The sequence below is a fragment of the Camellia sinensis genome, unplaced genomic scaffold (assembly GCF_055761805.1).
Source record: "Camellia sinensis isolate YWXY unplaced genomic scaffold, ASM5576180v1 Unanchor2, whole genome shotgun sequence".
Taxonomy (NCBI): domain Eukaryota; kingdom Viridiplantae; phylum Streptophyta; class Magnoliopsida; order Ericales; family Theaceae; genus Camellia; species Camellia sinensis.
This window is the reverse complement of record NW_028129079.1, coordinates 18,202,226-18,220,978: the sequence shown is the minus strand read 5'-3', so window position 1 is coordinate 18,220,978 and position 18,753 is coordinate 18,202,226.

Below are 18,753 nucleotides of genomic sequence, written 5' to 3'. Positions count from 1 at the left end.
CTTCCTTATGTTCATGTTCTTCATGTTCTTCTAGAGAGGAAAACCCAGATTTTTCTCGACCTTATTTCCTTGAATGTGGCCATCGAGGCAACACCTCAGCCAAGGGATGTGGAACCTCGGCCTAGACTTGGTAGTTGCCCAGCATGTTTTCCCGAGATAAAGAACTGTGTTTGTTTCGATTTGACTTAGTCTTGAGGAATGCTGAGATCATCTACATGCATATGAAACTTGTTTGAAAGTGCATTCAACAGACTTTGCCATGTGTTTGTAGGGTTTGGACTTGCCTTGACCCCGACGTTTGAAGAACTAAGTGAGTGGTATTTTTAATAAAGCTATGTTGTAATGCTTTGATAAAAGTCTTGTTTTGCTTCGTTTTGGAAAGTATTTGTAAGCATGAATGGTTATTCCTAGTTAGAAAATATATATGTATATTATCTTGTTTTGATGACATTCTTGGAAAGTCCGTACGCGCTAAGGGACTATAAACATTTGTAGCACAAAGTTTGGAAGTCCGTACGTGCTAAGGGACTATAAGCATTTGTAGCACAAAGTTTGGAATGTCCGTACGTACTAAGGGACTATAAGCATTTGTAGCACAAAGTTTGGAAGTCCGTACGTGCTAAGGGACTATAAGCATTTGTAGCACAAAGTTTGGAAGTCTGTACGTGCTAGGGGACTATAAGCACTTGTAGCACAAAGTTTAGAAGTCCGTACGTGCTAGGGGACTCTAAGCATTAGTAGCACAAGTCCTTAGTGTCAGGGGACTATAATGCAACGGCACCATTGAATTCAGATATCTCCCTTGTCTTGCCTTGTTTGCCACTGACGGTTTACCACGTGGGTTTGTTTGCCGAGATGTCATCACTTGTATTATAATGATGTTAGTAAGCATCCTTTGAAACTTGATAGATTTGGAAGATGGACTTGGTTCATCCCTTGACTTGCACTAATTATGTTATGTATTGTTTGATAAAGATCTTGAATACCAGTCATGCAAACCCCTTTATTTCTTATACCATTCACTGAGTATCCAAGCTCACCCTCTCTATATATATGTAGGTGATGAGCAGGAAGGCGGTGACGCCTAGGTGTGACTCGCGAGCTTGTTTTGGGTTTTGTTATGTCGACCTAACTTGTATTCATGTCGGCAGTCTTGAAAATTATGCTTCTCGGCTTATAATACTTGTAATTTACACATGTCGGCTGGAGAAGCCTTTTGATCAAGATGTAAAATGTATTTTGTACTTTATTATATTTGTATTCAAGTTGTAATATTATGTGAAGTTGTATGCCATTCCATGTAACTTACGCACTGCTCTTCTGGACCACTTGTACTTTTAAATTATTACTTCCGCACTTGTGAGCCCCATATATATTTATACTCTGATTGTGTGTGGCTTTTGGAGGTTGGCCTTCGGTAATCCCGGATTACTGGCCATCACAACACCAAACTAGTAGGGGCAGTTTGGGGTCGTGACAGATTGGTATCAGAGCACACATTCCTTATAATGCGTTATTCACACACTTTGAGTCCTAAAGAGCATAGGATGTCCCTTAGAATGATTTTAGGCTTGCATCATATTGCTTGCTACTTGACAAGGTGTGCATCATCTCGGCATGATCATTTGTTATTTGCATATATGATTGTTGGTTCAGTTTGTTTTAAGGTTGCATTTTGCCTACTCATAGCATCATGAGGAGAGGTAGACCACCAGTTGGCCGAGATCAATCAGAGGATAGACTGGACAGACTAGAAAGACTAGTTGAAGGTTTAACCCGTGAGTTGAGGCAGATGAGGCAACAGCATGCAAGTGCTACATCTACCCAAGCCGACCAGACGAATGGCCGACATGCAGCTCCACCTCTTCCAGTGCCCCAAGTGCCTCCACAGCCAGCCTTGTATGGGGAAAGGACGATGGCTTTGATTAAAGAGTTCAAGAAGATGAACCCACCAAGATTCGCAGCGGGCATAGAGCCGATGAAGGCCGAGGCGTGGGTTTTGGAAATGGAAAAGCTGTTCGTGATCTTTCCCAACACCGACACTCAAAAGGTGACATTAGCAGCATTCACATGAGAAGACGACGCTCGAAGGTGGTGGATGATGATCCGGGAGACTAATCATGGTTTAACTTGGGCCAGATTTTTAGAACTATTTTACAACAAGCATTTTTCGCTTAGCATTCGAGATCGCAAGACCACAGAGTTCCAAACACAAGGCAGCAGAACAGTGGCAGAGTACGACCGTGCCTTCACCGAATTGGCAAGATATGCGCCTCATATGGTCAGTGATGAGTATAGGAAAGCCAGGAAATTTGAAAGTGGACTACGTGGACCAATTCAGGATCGGGTCAACATGCTCAATATGCCGACTTACGCCGAGGTGTTAGACAAGGCTATCTTGGCGGAAGCTAACTTGAACCGATATCAAAGTTCAGGAGAGAGTCAGAGGAAGAGACAAAACTATGAAGGTCGTCGGATGCCGTTTAATGCCAAGAAGAAGGCGAATGTGGGCAGTTCCAGCAACTCAGATCGGGATGGAAATGCTAAGCCGACGTGTGCGAGTTGTGGGAAGTCGCATCTCGGGGTTTGTCGCTGGGCGACAGGAGCCTGCTTTGAATGTGGCGAGATAGGCCACCGCGTGAAAGACTGTCCAAGGGCAAGAGCTAATGATGGTAAGAAAAATGGGAGCACCTCGGGCTCTGCACAAGGAAGCAACGTCGGAAGGACACAGATGAGACAGGGCAGAGTTTTTGCTCTAGTGCTAGGAGACACCCAGAATGCTGAAACGGTAGTGTCAGGTACACTCTCAATTTGCTCTCAAGTTGCATACGTCTTGATTGATTCGGGCTCTACACATTCATTTGTATCTGTTAAATTTGTCGGGAAGTTGAATAGACCGTTAGAACCCCTTGATTATGTGTTATCTGTATCTACTCCATCTGGGAGAACTATAATTATTGCATCCATATATAGGGCGTGTGTTGTGGTGATTGAGGATGTAGAGTTATTAGCTGATTTGATGCCATTAAGCATGACTCACTTCGATGTCATATTGGGAATGGATTGGTTAGTAGCGCATCATGCATCCATTAATTGTGTTACTAAGAGCGTTACATTGAAGACCCCAAACAAAGCCGACGTCTTTTTCCAGGGTAAGGGAGTAATACCCCCACCCTACTTAATCTCATCCATGAAAGCCTATAAGTTGATCCAAAAAGGGTGTCAAGGCTATTTGTGCAGTATACTAAGTGATTTGAATGGAAGTGTTGAATTAGCCAACATACCAGTTGTTAAGGAATTTCCAGATGTTTTTCCAAATGAGCTGCCTGGCCACTTGGTCGATAGAGAAATAGAGTTTACTGTGGACCTCGTGTCGGGAACGCAACCTATCTCCAAAACACCCTATAGGATGGCCCCAGTTGAACTTAGAGAACTGAAACTGCAGTTACAAGAATTGTTGGATAAGGGATTCATTAGGCCGAGCACTTCACCGTGGAGAGCACCCGTTTTATTTGTTAAGAAAAAGGATGGCACCCTTCGCCTTTGCATTGATTACAGAGAACTTAATAAGGTAACCATTAAGAACAAGTACCCATTGCCTAGGATTGACGATTTGCTTGATCAATTACAAGGGGCACGAGTCTTTTCCAAGATTGACCTTAGGTCGGGCTACCACCAGCTGAAAGTTAAAGCCGAGGACATTGAGAAGACTGCTTTTAGGACAAGGTATGGCCACTACGAATTTTTGGTAATGCCTTTCGGAGTGACCAATGCTCCTGCAGCGTTCATGGACTTGATGAACAGAGTCTTTAAGCCGTATCTAGATGAGTTCGTAGTTGTTTTTATTGACGACATATTGATCTATTCCAAGAGTACAATTGAGCACGAGAATCATTTGAGACTTGCCCTGCAAATTTTGAGAGACAAGAAGCTGTATGCCAAGTTGAGTAAGTGCAAGTTTTGGCTTTCCAGCATCTCATTTTTAGGGCATGTGATTAATGAAGAGGGTATATCAGTTGATCCGAGTAAGATTGAAGCCATTGTGAATTGGCCGACGCCGACCAACGTGTCCGAGGTTCGTAGTTTTCTGGGCTTGGCAGGCTATTACAGAAAGTTTGTGAAGGACTTCTCAAAGATAGCAGTACCATTGACACAACTAACTAAGAAGGGAACAGCATATGAATGGACCGATGATAGAGAATCAGCCTTCCAAGAGTTGAAGACGAGGTTAGTTACGGCACCAGTTCTTGTACTCCCATCGGGTAATGAGGAATTTCAAATTTTCAGCGATGCTTCACATAAGGGTTTGGGCTGTGTATTAATGCAAGGGGGCAGAGTCATAGCATATGCATCTCGTCAGTTGAAACTTCATGAAAAGAACTATCCAACCCATGATCTTGAGCTAGCCGCCGTGGTGTTTGCTTTGAAGATTTGGCGCCACTACTTGTACGAAGCCTTTTGCCAAGTTTTTACGGATCACAAGAGTTTGAAGTACTTGTTCACCCAAAAGGAACTAAATTTGAGGTAGAGAAGATGGCTTGAATTATTGAAGGATTACGACATGCAGATTCAGTATCACCCGGGTAAAGCAAACTCGGTAGCCGACGCATTGAGTAGGAAGTCAGTGGGAAGTTTGGCATGCCTAGCCATGATTTCAGTGGAGCCGACTACTATTGGGGAAGTAAAGGCAAGGCAAATAGAGGATGGATTCCTGAAGAAGGTAGCCGACAAGATTACCACCAGGCCGAGGTCGGGTTACACCCTTGAGAATGGAGTGCTTAAGTTTGAAGGAAGATTGTGCGTGGCTGACGTCCCAGAATTGAAAAGGAGGATTTTGCAAGACTCTCATGGATCCAGATTTGCAGTTCATCCAGGGAACACCAAGATGTATCAAGATGTAAAACAGACCTTATGGTGGCCGAATATGAAAAAAGAGATAGCTGAGTTCGTGTCTCAGTGTTTGTATTGTCAACAAGTGAAAGCGGAACAACAGAGGCCGGCAGGACTTCTCCAACCCTTGCCGATTCCTGAGTGGAAATGGGAAAACATCTCCATGGACTTTGTGATTAGTTTTCCAAAGACACAGAAAGGAATGGATTCGATTTGGGTTATAATTGACAGGTTAACTAAGTCAGCGCATTTCTTGCCGGTCAGGACCTTGTTCAATGCTGATTGACTTGCTGTGTTGTATATGAATGAGATCGTTAGACTTCATGGTGTGCCGATGTCCATCGTGTCAGACCGAGATCCAAAATTTGTTTCTAGATTTTGGCAGAGTTTACAAAGGGCTTTGGGGACCGAATTGAGGTTTAGTACAGCTTTTCATCCCCAGATCGATGGCCAAACAGAGAGAACAATTCAAACACTTGAAGATATGCTTAGACTGTGTGTATTGGACTTCAAGGGAAGCTGGGAAGTGCATTTGCCATTAGTAGAGTTCGCTTACAACAACATCTACCAAGCTAGCATTGGCATGGCGCCGTATGAAGTCTTGTATGGAAGAAAGTGCAGATCGTCAATATGTTGAACCGAAGTAGGAGATAAAGCTTTGATCGGCCCCGATTTAGTTCAAAGGACAACCGAAAAGATTAAGCTTATCCAACAGAGAATCAGAACCGCTCAGAGCCGACAAAAGAGTTACGCCGACCAGAGAAGAAAGGAGTTAGAATGCGAAGTAGGGGATCATGTGTTCTTGAAAACTTCACCGATGAAAGGAGTTTCAAGATTTGGGAAGAAGGGTAAATTGGCACCCCGTTACATTAGACCGTTTGAAATTCTTGAGAAAGTTAACCCGGTTGCATATAGACTTGCTTTACCACCGAGATTAAGTCAAGTTCATAATGTGTTTCATATCTCAATGTTGAGAAAGTATATACGGGATCCACTACATGTGATCGATCATTTCGGGGTTGTGGTTGATGAAGGCCTAAGCTATGAAGTAGAGCCGATACGCATCATCGATAGACAAGTGAGGCGATTAAGAAATAAGGCAATACCGATGGTGAAGATTGAATGGAAAGAGCATTACGGCAATGATGCTACGTGGGAAATGGAAGAGAAAATGAAAGTCCGATACCCGGAGTTATTCTTGAATCAAGGTAACTCAAGTTTGGGGACCAAACTTCTTTAAGGGGGGTAGGATGTGATAACCTTCACGCTATCCTAATCATACTCATGTGCATTCATGTGATTCTGTCTTGTAAGCTTGCGTTTCAAGTCTTGTCCTTGTTCGTTTAAGTGTTACAACATGTTTTGTACCTTGCTTGGTGTAAGTTTAGCCGAAGTCGTCTTCAGTCTGGAATTACCTTGGAACCCCTTTGTTTGACCTCCACCTTCACCCTGACATCTTGGCCGAGATGTCATTATCTAGGCCGAAGTGTTCATCACCAAGGCCGAGGTGTGAATTATCTAGGCCGAGATGTTACCTTTGCACCTAAGTGATCTTGTCCCGGAAAGGTATGACCTAAACCGAGGTGTGGCACATCTAGGCCAAGGTGTGGCACAGCTTAGTCAAGTGTTGTCCTTCCTAGCCGAGGTCATTATTCCCTTACTTGCCGATGCCTTGCTTTTAGCCGAGATCATTGCCTACCGAAGTGCCCATGCCATCTTGCTTGTTGAACACACTTTGTCATAGTTTTGTCTTGTCACTCAGCCACCTTTTTGAGTAGCACCAACCAGCCGCTGCCACGTGCCCCTGTAGAGGGTTAAGTCAGCCAGCAGACCTAGAAATGTATCATTTTACTGTATGTCTTTGTTTGTGAGGAGAGAGAAGCTCTAGAAGAAGAAGAAGATTTAGAGTGAGAGAGTGGGCTTCGAGCTTGATTCCTAGAGATCAAACCATTAGATTCGCGTATTGAGGTTAGATTCTTGATTTACCCTTGTCGTTCTTATTGATCATCTAGCTGCATTGCATGATCGAACCCGTTCTGCATGTCACGCATCGATTTAAAGTTGGTTTCAGAAAGAGAAAATAGTGTTCAGGTGTTCTTGAAGGAAAAGTCTTGTTTGATCTGAAAGTTTGCATTAAGATTCATGTTTTTGTGTTTGTTCTCACAAGATCCTTGAATATGAGTACCCAGGTCCATGTTTTTGAACTCATAGCATGAAATCTCAGATTTGTAATAGCAAATTATGATCTTTGCATTCATCTTCCTCATGTTCTTCATGTTCTTCTAGAGAGGGAAACCCAGATTTTTCCCGACCTCACTTCCTTGAATGTGGCCATCGAGGCAACACCTCGGCCAGGGGATGTGGAACCTCGACCTAGACCTGGTAGTTACCCAGCATGTTTTCCCGAGATAAATAGCTGTGTTTGTTTCGATTTGACTTAGTCTTGAGGAATGCCGAGATCATCTACATGCATATGAAACTTGTTTGAAAGTGCATTCAACAGACTTTGCCATGTGTTTGTAGGGTTTGGACTTGCCTTGACCCCGACGTTTGAAGAACTAAGTGAGTGGTATTTTTAATAAAGCTATGTTGTAATGCTTTGATAAAAGTCTTGTTTTGCTTCGTTTTGGAAAGTATTTGTAAGCATGAATGGTTATTCCTAGTTAGAAAATATATATGTATATTATCTTGTTTTGATGACATTCTTGGAAAGTTCGTACGTGCTAAGGGACTATAAGCATTTGTAGCACAAAGTTTGGAAGTCCGTACGTGCTAAGGAACTATAAGCATTTGTAGCACAAAGTTTGGAAGTCCGTACGTGCTAGGGGACTATAAGCACTTGTAACACAAAGTTTGGAAGTCCGTACGTGCTAGGGGACTCTAAGCATTAGTAGCACAAGTCCTTAGTGTCAGGGGACTATAATGCAATGACACCATTGAATTGAGATATCTCCCTTGTCTTGCCTTGTCTTGCCTTGTTTGCTACTGACAGTTTACCGCGTGGGTTTGTTTGCCGAGATGTCATCACTTGTATTATAATGATGTTAGTAAGCATCCTTTGAAACTTGACAGATTTGGAAGATGGACTTAGTTCATCCCTTTACTTGCACTAATTATGTTATGTATTGTTTGATAAAGATCTTGAATACCAATCATGCAAACCCCTTTATTTCTTATACCATTCACTGAGTATCCAAGCTCACCCTCTCTATATATATGTAGGTGATGAGCAGGAAGGCGGTGACGCCTAGGTGTGACTCGCGAGCTTGTTTTGGGTTTTGTTATGTCGGCCTAACTTGTATTCATGTCGGCAGTCTTGAAAATTATGCTTCTGGGCTTATAATACTTGTAATTTACACATGTCGGCTGGAGAAGCCTTTTGATCAAGATGTAAAATGTATTTTGTACTTTATTATATTTGTATTCAAGTTGTAATATTATGTGAAATTGTATGCCATTCCATGTAACTTACGCACTGCTCTTCTAGACCATTTGTACTTTTAAATTATTTCTTCCGCACTTGTGAGCCCCATATATATTTATGCTCTGATTGTGTGTGGATTTTGGAGGTTGGCCTTCGGTAATCCCGGATTACTGGCCATCACGGCACCAAACTAGTAAGGGCAGTTTGGGGTCGTGACATAGTTGTTTCACGAAGGAACTTCCATTTTTAATTTTATGCAACTTCCAATTTTATTTTTGTTAAACTTCCATTTTTATTCAATTTCCTTTTCTGTTCAACTTCCCTTTTATTTAATTTTTAAATAGATCGTTAAGGCATAGTGGTTTCTTGAATGAACTTCCATCATTAATTTTATGCAACTTCTATTTTTATTTTTATTCAACTTCCATTTTTATTCAATTTCCTTTTCTATTCAACTTCTTTTTTTATTTAATTTCCAAATAGATCGTTAAGGTATAGTGGTATCTTGAATGAACTTCCATTTTTATTTTTATTCAACTTCCATTGTTATTGAATTTCCTTTTCTATTCAACTTAGTTTTTTACTTGATTTACGAATAGATTGTTAACATATAGTGGTTTCTTGAATGAACTTCCATTGTTAATTTTACGCAACTTCCATTTTTATTTTTATTCATCTTCCATTTTTCTCTGATTTCTTTTTCTAATCAACTTCATTTTTTTACTTACTTTCCAAATAGATCGTTAAGATATAGTTGTTTCTCGAAGGAACTTCCATTTTTAATTTTATGCAACTTCCAATTTTATTTTTGTTAAACTTCCATTTTTATTCAATTTCCTTTTCTGTTCAACTTCCTTTTTTATTTAATTTTTAAATAGATTGTTAAGACATAGTGGTTTCTTGAATGAACTTCCATCGTTAATTTTATGCAACTTCTATTTTTATTTTTATTCAACTTCCATTTTTATTCAATTTCCTTTTCTATTCAACTTCTTTTTTTATTTAATTTCAAAATAGATCGTTAAGGTATAGTGGTTTCTTGAATGAACTTCCATTTTTATTTTTATGCAATTTTCATTTTTATTTTTATTCAACTTCCATTTTTATTCAATTTCCTTTTCTATTCAACTTTCTTTTTTATTTATTTTCCAAACACATCGTTGTGGTATAGTGGTTTCTTGAATGAACTTCCATTGTTAATTTTATGCAACTTTCACTTTTATTTTTATTCAAGTTCCATTTTTATTCAATTTCCTTTTCTATTCAACTTCTTTTTTTTATTTAATTTCCAAATAGATCGTTAAGGTAGTGTGGTTTCTTGAACGAACTTCCATTGTTAATTTTATGCAACTTCCATTTTTATTTTTATTCAACTTCAATTTTTATTCAATTTCCTTTTCTATTCAAGTTCCTTTTTTTTTTTTTATTTCCAAATAGATCGTTAAGTTATAGTGGTTTCTTGAATGAACTTCCATTTTTAATTTTATGCAACTTTCATTTTTAATTTTATTCAACTTCCATTTTATTCCATTTCCTTTTCTATTCAACTTCTTTTTCTATTTAATTTGCAAATAGGATGTCAGGGTATATTGCTTTCTTGAATAAACTTCCATTGTTAGTTTTATGCAACTTCCACTTTTATTTTTATTCAATTTTTTTTTTCTATTCAACTTCCTTTTTTATTTAATTTCGAAATAGATCGTTAAGGTATAGTGGTTTCTTTAATGAACTTTAACTGTTAATTTTATGCAACTTCCATTTTTATTTTTATTCATCTTCCATTTTTAACCAATTTCCTTTTCTATTCTACTTCCCTCTTTATTTAATTTTTAAATAGGTCGTTAAGGCATAGTGGTTTCTTTAATGAACTTCCATTGTTGATTTTATTCAACTTCCATTTGTATTTTTCTTCAACTTCCATTTTTATTCAATTTCCAAATAGATCGTTACGGTATGGTGGTTTCTTGAATGAACTACCATTTTTATTTTTATTCAACTTCCATTTTTGTTCAATTTCCTTTTCCATTTTATTTTTAAATAGATCGTTAAGGTATAATAGTTTCTTTAATGAACTTCAATTCTTAATTTTATGCAACTTCCATTTTTATTTTTATTCATCTTCCAATTTTATAAAATTCCTTTTTCTATTCAACTTCCTTTTTTATTTAATTTTTAAATATATCGTCAAGGCATAGTGGTTTCTTGAATGAACTTCCATTTTTATTCAATTTCCTTTTCTATTCAACATCATTTTTTCTTTAATTTCCAGATAGATCGTTAAGGTATAGTGGTTTCTTGAAAAAACATCCATTGTTAATTCTATGCAACTTCCATTTTTATTTTCATTTTTATTCATCTTCAATTTTTATCCAATTTCCTTTTCTATTCAACTTCATTTTTTGTTAAATTTTTAAATAGATCGTTAAGGCATGGTGGTTTCTTAAATGAACTTCCATTGTTAATTTTGTGCAACTTCCATTTTTATTTTTATTCAACTTCCATTTTTATTCAATTTACTTTTTTATTCAACTTCCTTTTTTATTCAATTTCCAAATAGATCGTTAAGATATAGTGGTTTCTTGAATAAACTTCCATTTTTATTCAATTTTCTTTTCTGTTCAACTTCATTTTTTATTTAATTTACGAATAGATCGTGAAGGTATAGTGGTTTCTTGAATGAACTTTCATTTTTAATTTTATTCAACTTCCATTTTTATTCAATTTCCTTTTCTATTCAACTTTCTTTTTTATTTAATTTCCAAATAGATCGTTATGGTATAGTGGTTTCTTGAATGAACTTCCATTGTAAATTTTATGCAACTTCCATTTTCATTTTTATTCAACATCCATTTTTATTCAATTTTCTTTTCTCTTCAGCTTCCTTTTTTTATTTAATTTCCAGATAGATCGTTAAGGTATAGTGGTTTCTTGAATGAACTTCCCTTCTTAATTTTATGCAACTTTCATTTTTATTTTTGTTCAACTTCCATTTTTATTCAATTTCATTTTCTATTTAACTTCTTTTTTTATTTAACTTCCAAATAAATCGGTAAGATATAGTGGTTTCTTGAATGAACTTCCATTTTTAATTTTATACAACTTCCGTTTTCATTCAATTTCATTTTTTATTTAATTTCCAAATAGATCGTTAAGGTATAGTGGTATCTTGAATGAACTTCCATTTTTAATTTTTTGCAACTTCTATTTTTATTTTATTCAACTTCCATTGTTATTCAATTTCCTTTTCTATTCAACTTACTTTTTTATTGGATTTACAAATAGATCGTTAAGATATAGTGGTTTCTTGAATGAACTTCGATTGTTAATTTTATGCAACTTCCATTTTTGTTTTGTTTCATCTTCCATTTTTCTCCAATTTCTTTTTCTATTCAACTTCCTTTTTTACTTACTTTCCAAATAGATCGTTAAGATATAGTTGTTTCTCGAATGAATTTCCATTTTTATTCAATTTCCTTTTCTGTTCAACTTCCTCTTTTATTTTATTTTTAAATAGATCGTTAAGGCATAGTGGTTTCCTGAATGAACTTCCACCGTTAATTTTATACAACATCCATTTTTATTTTCATTCAACTTCCATTTTTATTCAATTTCCTTTTCTATTCAACTTCTCTTTTTATTTAATTTCAAAATAGATCGTTAAGGTATAGTGGTTTCTTGAATAAACTTCCATTGTTATTTTTATGCAATTTCCATTTTTACTTATATTCAACTTCCATTTTTATTCAATTTTCTTTTCCATTCAACTTCCTTTTTTATTTATTTTCCAAATACATCGTTATGGTATAGTGGTTTCTTCAATGAACTTCTATTGTGAATTTTATGCAACTTCCATTTTTATTTTTATTCAACTTCCATTTTTATTCAATTTCCTTTTCCATTCAACTTCTTTTTTTTTTAATTTTCAAATAGATCGTTAAGGTAGTGTGCTTTCTTGAACGAAGTTCCATTGTTAATTTTATGCGATTTCCAAATAGATCCATTTTGATTCAATTTTCTATTCTCTTCAACTTCCTTTTTTATTTAATTTCCAAATAGATCGTTAAGGTATAGTGGTTTCTTGAATGAACTTCCATTTTTAATTTTAGGCAACGTCCATTTTGTTTTTATTCAACTTCCATTTGTATTCAATTTCCTTTTCTATTCAACTGCCTTTTTTATTTAATTTCCAAATAGATCGTTAAGGTATAGCGGTTTGCTGAATGAACTTCCATTTTTATTTCTATTCAACTTCTTTTTTTATTTAATTTCCAAATAGATCGTTAAGGTAGTGTGCTTTCTTGAACGAACTTCCATTGTTAATTTTATGCGATTTCCAAATAGATCTATTTTTATTCAATTTCCTTTTCTATTCAACTTCTTTTTTTATTTAATTTTCAACTAGGTCGTTAAGGTACAATGGTTTCTAGAATGAACTTCCATTTTTATTTTTATTCAACTTCCATTTTTATTCAATTTATTTTCTATTCAACTTTCTTTTTTATTTAATTTCCAAATAGATCGAACGGTATAGTGGTTTCTTTAATGAACTTCCATTGTTAATTTTATGCATCTTTCATTTTTATTTTTATTCATCTTTCATTTTTATCCAATTTCGTATTTTATTCAACTTCCTTTTTTATTTAATTTTTAAATTGATCGTTAAGGCATAGGGGTTTCGTGAATGAACTTCCATCATCAATTTTATGCAACTTCCATTTTTATTTTTATTCAACTTCCATTTTTATTCAATTTCTTTTTCTATTCAACTTCTTTTTTTTATTTAATTTCAAATAAATCGTTAAGGTATAGTGGTTTCTTGAATGAACTTCCATTTTTATATTTATGCAACTTCTATTTTTATTTTTATTCAAATTCCATTCTTATTCATTTCCTTTTCTGTTCAACTTCATTTTTTATTTATTTTCCAAATATATCGTTACGGTATTGTGGTTTCTTGAATGAACTTCCATTGTTAATTTTTTGCAACTTCCATTTTTATTTTTATTCAACTTCCATTTTTATTCAATTTCATTTTTGATTCAACTTCCTTTTTTATTTAATTTTCAAATACATCGTTAAGGTATAGTGATTTCCGGAAAGAACTTCCGTTTTTAATTTTACGCAACTTGCATTTTTATTTTTATTCAATTTCCATTTTTATTGAATCTACTTTTTATTCAACTTCCTTTTTGCTTAATTTCCAAATATATTGTTAAGGTATAGTAGTTTCTTGAATGAACTTTCATTTTTAATTTTATGCAACTTCTATTATTATTTTTATTCAACTTCCATTTTTATTCAATTTTCTTTTCTATTCAACTTCCTTTTTATTTAATTTCAAAATAAATCGTTAAGGTATAGTGATTTTTTGAATGAACTTCCATTTTTAATGTTATGCAACTTCCACTTTTATTTTTGTTCAACTTCCATTGTTATTCAATTTCCTTTTCTATTGAACTTCCTTTTTTATTTCATTTCCAAATAGATCGTTAAGGTATAGTGGTTTCCTGAATGAACTTCCATTGTTAATTTTATGCAACTTCCATTTTTATTTTTATTCAATTTCGTTTTCTATTCAACTTCCTTTTTTATTTAATTTCCAAATAGGTCGTTAAGGTATACTGGTTTCTTGAATTAACTTCCATTGTTAATTTTATGCAACTTCCATTTTTATTTTTATTCATCTTCCATTTTTATCCAATTTCCATTTCTATTCAACTTCCTTTTTTATATAATTTCCAAATAGATCGTTAAGATATAGTGGTTTCTTGAATGAACTTCCGTTTTTAATTTTAGGGAACTTCCACTTTTAATTTTATTCAACTTCCATTTTTATTCAATTACCTTTTCCATTCAACTTCCTTTTTTTATTTAATTTCCAAATAGATCGTTAAGGTATAGTGGTTTCTTGAATGGACTTCCCTTTTTATTCAATTTCCTTTTCTATTCAACTTTCTTTTTTATTTAATTTCCAAATAGGTCGTTAAGGTATAGTGGTTTCTAGAATGAACTTCTATTTTTATTTTTATTCAACTTCCGTTTTTATTCAATTTATTTTCTATTAAACTTTCTTTTTTATTTAATTTCCAAATAGATCGAAAGGTATAGTGGTTTATTTAGTGAACTTCCATTGTTAATTTTATGCATCTTCCATTTTTATTTTTATTCACCTTCAATTTTTATCCAATTTCCTTTTCCATTCAACTTCCTTTTTTATTTAATTTTTAAATAGATCGTTAAGGCATAGTGGTTTCGTGAATGAACTTCTATCTTTAATTTTATGCAACTTCCATTTTTACTTTTATTCAACTTCCATTTTTGTCAATTTCCTTTTCTATTCAACTTCTTTTTTTATTTAATTTCCAAATAAATCGTTAAGGTATAGTGATTTTTTGAATGAACTTCCATTTTTATTTTTATGCAACTTCCATTTTTATTTTTATTCAACTTCCATTTTAATTCAATTTTCTTTTCTATTCAACTTCCTTTTTTATTTATTTTTCAAATAGATCGTTGTGGTATAGTGGTTTCTTGAATGAACTTCCATTGTTAATTTTATGCAGCTTCTATTTTTATTTTTATTCAACTTCCATTTTTATTCAACTTCCATTTTTATTCAATTTCTTTTTCGTTTCAACTTCCTTTTTTATTTAATTTTCAAATACATTGATAAGGCATAGTGATTTCCGGAAAGCACTTCCGTTTTTAATTTTACACAACTTGCAGTTTTATTTTTATTCAATTTCCATTTTTATTGAATTTACTTTTTATTCAACTTCCTTTTCTTTTTAATTTCCAAATAGATCGTTAAGGTATAGTGGTTTCTTGAAAAAACTTCCATTTTTAATTTTATGCAACTTCTATTTTTATTTTTATTCAACTTCTATTTTTATTTAATTATCAAATAAATCGTTAAGGTATAATGATTTTTTTAATGAACTTCCATTTTTAATTTTTTGCAACTTCCACTTTAATTTTTATTCAACTTCCATTGTTATTCAATTTCCTTTTCTATTCAACTTCTTTTTTTATTTCATTTCAAAATACATCGTTAAGGTATAGTGGTTTCTTGAATGAACTTTCATTTTTAATTTTATTCAATTTCCATTTTTATTTCTACTCAACTACCATTTTTATTCAATTACCTTGTCTATTGAACTTCCTTTTTTATTAAATTTCCAAATAGGTCGTTAAGGTATAGTGGTTTTTTGAATGAACTTCCGTTGTTAATTTTATGTAACTTCCATTTTTATTTTTATTCAATTACATTTTCTATTCAACTTCATTTTCTATTTAATTTCCAAATAAATAGTTAAGGCATGGTGTTTTCTTGAATGAACTTCCATTGTTAATTTTGTGCAACTTCCATTTTTATTTTTTTTCGTCTTCCATTTTTATCCAATTTCCTTTTCTCTTCAACTTCCTTTTTTATTTAATTTCCAAGTAGATCCTTAATATAGCGATCCCGATTTTCCCTTTTTGTATCTGTTGTTTTCCGGACTTCGGTTCCGTGATGTTGGTAGTTGTATACCTTGTTGTCATCCTTTTATTCCGCATGATTGAGTTTTAGGATGTATTGGGCAGAGTTGTTACAGGTTGATTAGGCTTTGGTTTCAATTCTTTGTTGCCCAGTTTTTAGGAGGTCCGCTCGCGCGGGTTTTCTTGCGCTCGAGCGGAGATTGCACACTCCCTGTATTTTGGTGCTCTGCAGAACTTCTGCAAGCATGTTTTTCACGCTCGAGCGAGTTTCTTTACGCTCGAGCGGTCGCGCTCGAGCGGGTACTCTGGCGATCGAGCGGGTGGTACTTTTTGGATGTAAGTTCTGGGAGGGGGAAATCTACGCTCGAGCGGACTGGTTTTCGCGCTCGAGCAGATGTACTTTATTCTTGTGTCTTGGCGCTCGAGCGGACCTAGTTTTTTTGTTCTTAACGCTCGAGCGTTGTGTTTTCCGTTCGAGCGGGAATGTCGTATATTAGTTGGCTGTAGGGCATTTTTAAATCACTTTCTCTCATTCTCTCTCTCTCTTACTTTTCCGAAAAAGCCATTAGAGAGCACCTCACACTAAAACTCAAACTTCTCTCTAAGTATTGATCTAGTAGGAGTTGATTCCTCACCTTTGGCCTTTGAAAAAGTTGGGTTGATCGTCGAGGGCTACATTTTGATCCGAAAAACTTGTGATTTGGAGCAACTTCGTTTTCGTCTTCTTCTTCTTTGGGTGTCATCTTTTGAGGTAGGGATTCCTACTCACTCTTATGGTCTTTGACATAGATTTTTGGTTGTTTTGATAAAGTGTTGAAGTTGGGTAATTTTGGGGCTTAGGGTTTCAAAATGTTAAAAGAGGATTTTGTTATTTTGATTCTAAAATGTGTATTGTGGGTTTCAAAATAATGATATCGTTGTTGGTTGTTGATTTATAGACCATTGGGTCAATATTGGGATATGGGGTAGAAAACCCTAATTTTGAGAAAATTGTGATTATATGGAATTGAGTTGGAAATAATGAAATTGGTTCATTATATAGTAGAATAGTGGAGTTAGATTTATTAATCGCTCACTTTTGAAAACATTGATATTTTATCTGTTGGAGCTTTTACTATCTGTTTAGAAATAATTGCTTGGGCTACCGGTGGAGGGTAGTTTCGATTGTTGTAGACAATGCATGATGATTAGGCAAACTAAAACTAATAAATTGGATATGTCATAAAGGATGACGGTTGATAGAATACATTAACGTTATGTATTGATTGATTGTGTATATGACCTATGTGTATATACGTTGTGTGTGTGGGGAGGAGATAGGGGATGTACTCCACGGTTTAGGGGAAGATAGGGGATGGACCTCTAAACCGGATGTTGTTTGGAAGGAGATAGGAGATGGACTCCACTGATACAGCTCATATGCTTGTCAGATAATGTGTTGATATAGCTTATATGCATATTTATGGAAGTGTTGATACAGCTCATATGCTTATCTTTGGAAGTGTTGATATAGCTAATATGCATATCTGTTGAAATGTGGATATAGCTTGTATGCTTATCTGTTGAGATGTTGATATAACTAGTATGTTTATCTATTGTAAAATGGGAAACGTTTAATATGAGTCACTGTCTCATATAAGTGGTTGGCCAGGTTCTGAGCCGTTGAAGTAAATTGTGAAATTGATAAGAAATGGAAACTGAAATGAAACATGAACATAGTGGTCATGAAATGGAAATGGGTTATGAATTGATTTATGGATATTGAACATTTATCAATTGCTAATGTCTTAGTTATTGCTCATACTGTGTTTAGCATATCTCTACTGGGCGTTGGCTCACCCTATATGGGACATTATTTTCAGGTACAGGTGGTATGCCACCTCCAAGGACATAGCTTGGATGATGATGAGAGTTGAAGACTCTTTTTGTTTATTTTGTTGGTATTACATGTATATCAAGCCAAGGGCTTATTTTGTATAGAGTTAGTACTGTTCTTTTGTGTAACTAGGTGTTGACTTGGAAAGTTGTAAGCCCATAGGGCATTTCCTTTTGTTGTTAACATGTAATACTGCTGTAAGAATTACTCTGATGAATAGAAATGGTTGGTTTCTTTTATATCAATGCATGTCTATAGTGATGGGTTTTATGTATTATTTTGAGGGCGTTACAGATAAGGTATAGTGGTTTATTGAATGAACTTCCACTACTAATTTTATGCAACTTCCATTTTTAAGTTTATTGAACTTTCATTTTTATTCAATTACCTTTTCTATTCAACTTCTATTTTTATTTAATTTCAAAATAGATCGTTAAGGTATAGTGGTTTCTTGAATGAACTTCCATTGTTAATTTTATGCTACTTCCTTTTTTATTTTAATTCATCTTCCACTTTTATGCAATTTCCTTTTCTACTCAACTACCTTTTTTTATTTAATTTCCAAATAGATCGTTAAGGTATAGTGGTTTCTTGAATGAACTTCCATTTTTAATTTTATGCAACTTCCATTTTTAATTTTATTCAACTTTCATTTTTATTGAATTACCTTTTCTATTCAACTTACTTTTTTATTTAATTTCCAAATAGATCGTTAAGGTATAGTGGTTTCTTGAATGAACTTCCATTGTTAATTATATGCAACTTTCTTTTTTATTTTTATTCATCTTCCATTTTTCTCCAATTTCTTTTTCTATTCAACTTCCTTTTTTACTTATTTTCCAAATAGATCGTTAAGATATAATTGTTTCTTGAATGAACTTCCATTTTTAATTTTATGCAACTTCCAATTTTATTTTTATTCAACTTCCATTTTTATTCAATTTCCTTTTCTATTCAACTTCCTTTTCTATTCAACTTCCTTTTTTATTTAATTTCCAAATAAATCGTTACGGTATAGTCACTACTACAAAAATAGTTAAAGATCACACTTTGACTAAAAAAAAGATCTCACTTTTATTGAAAG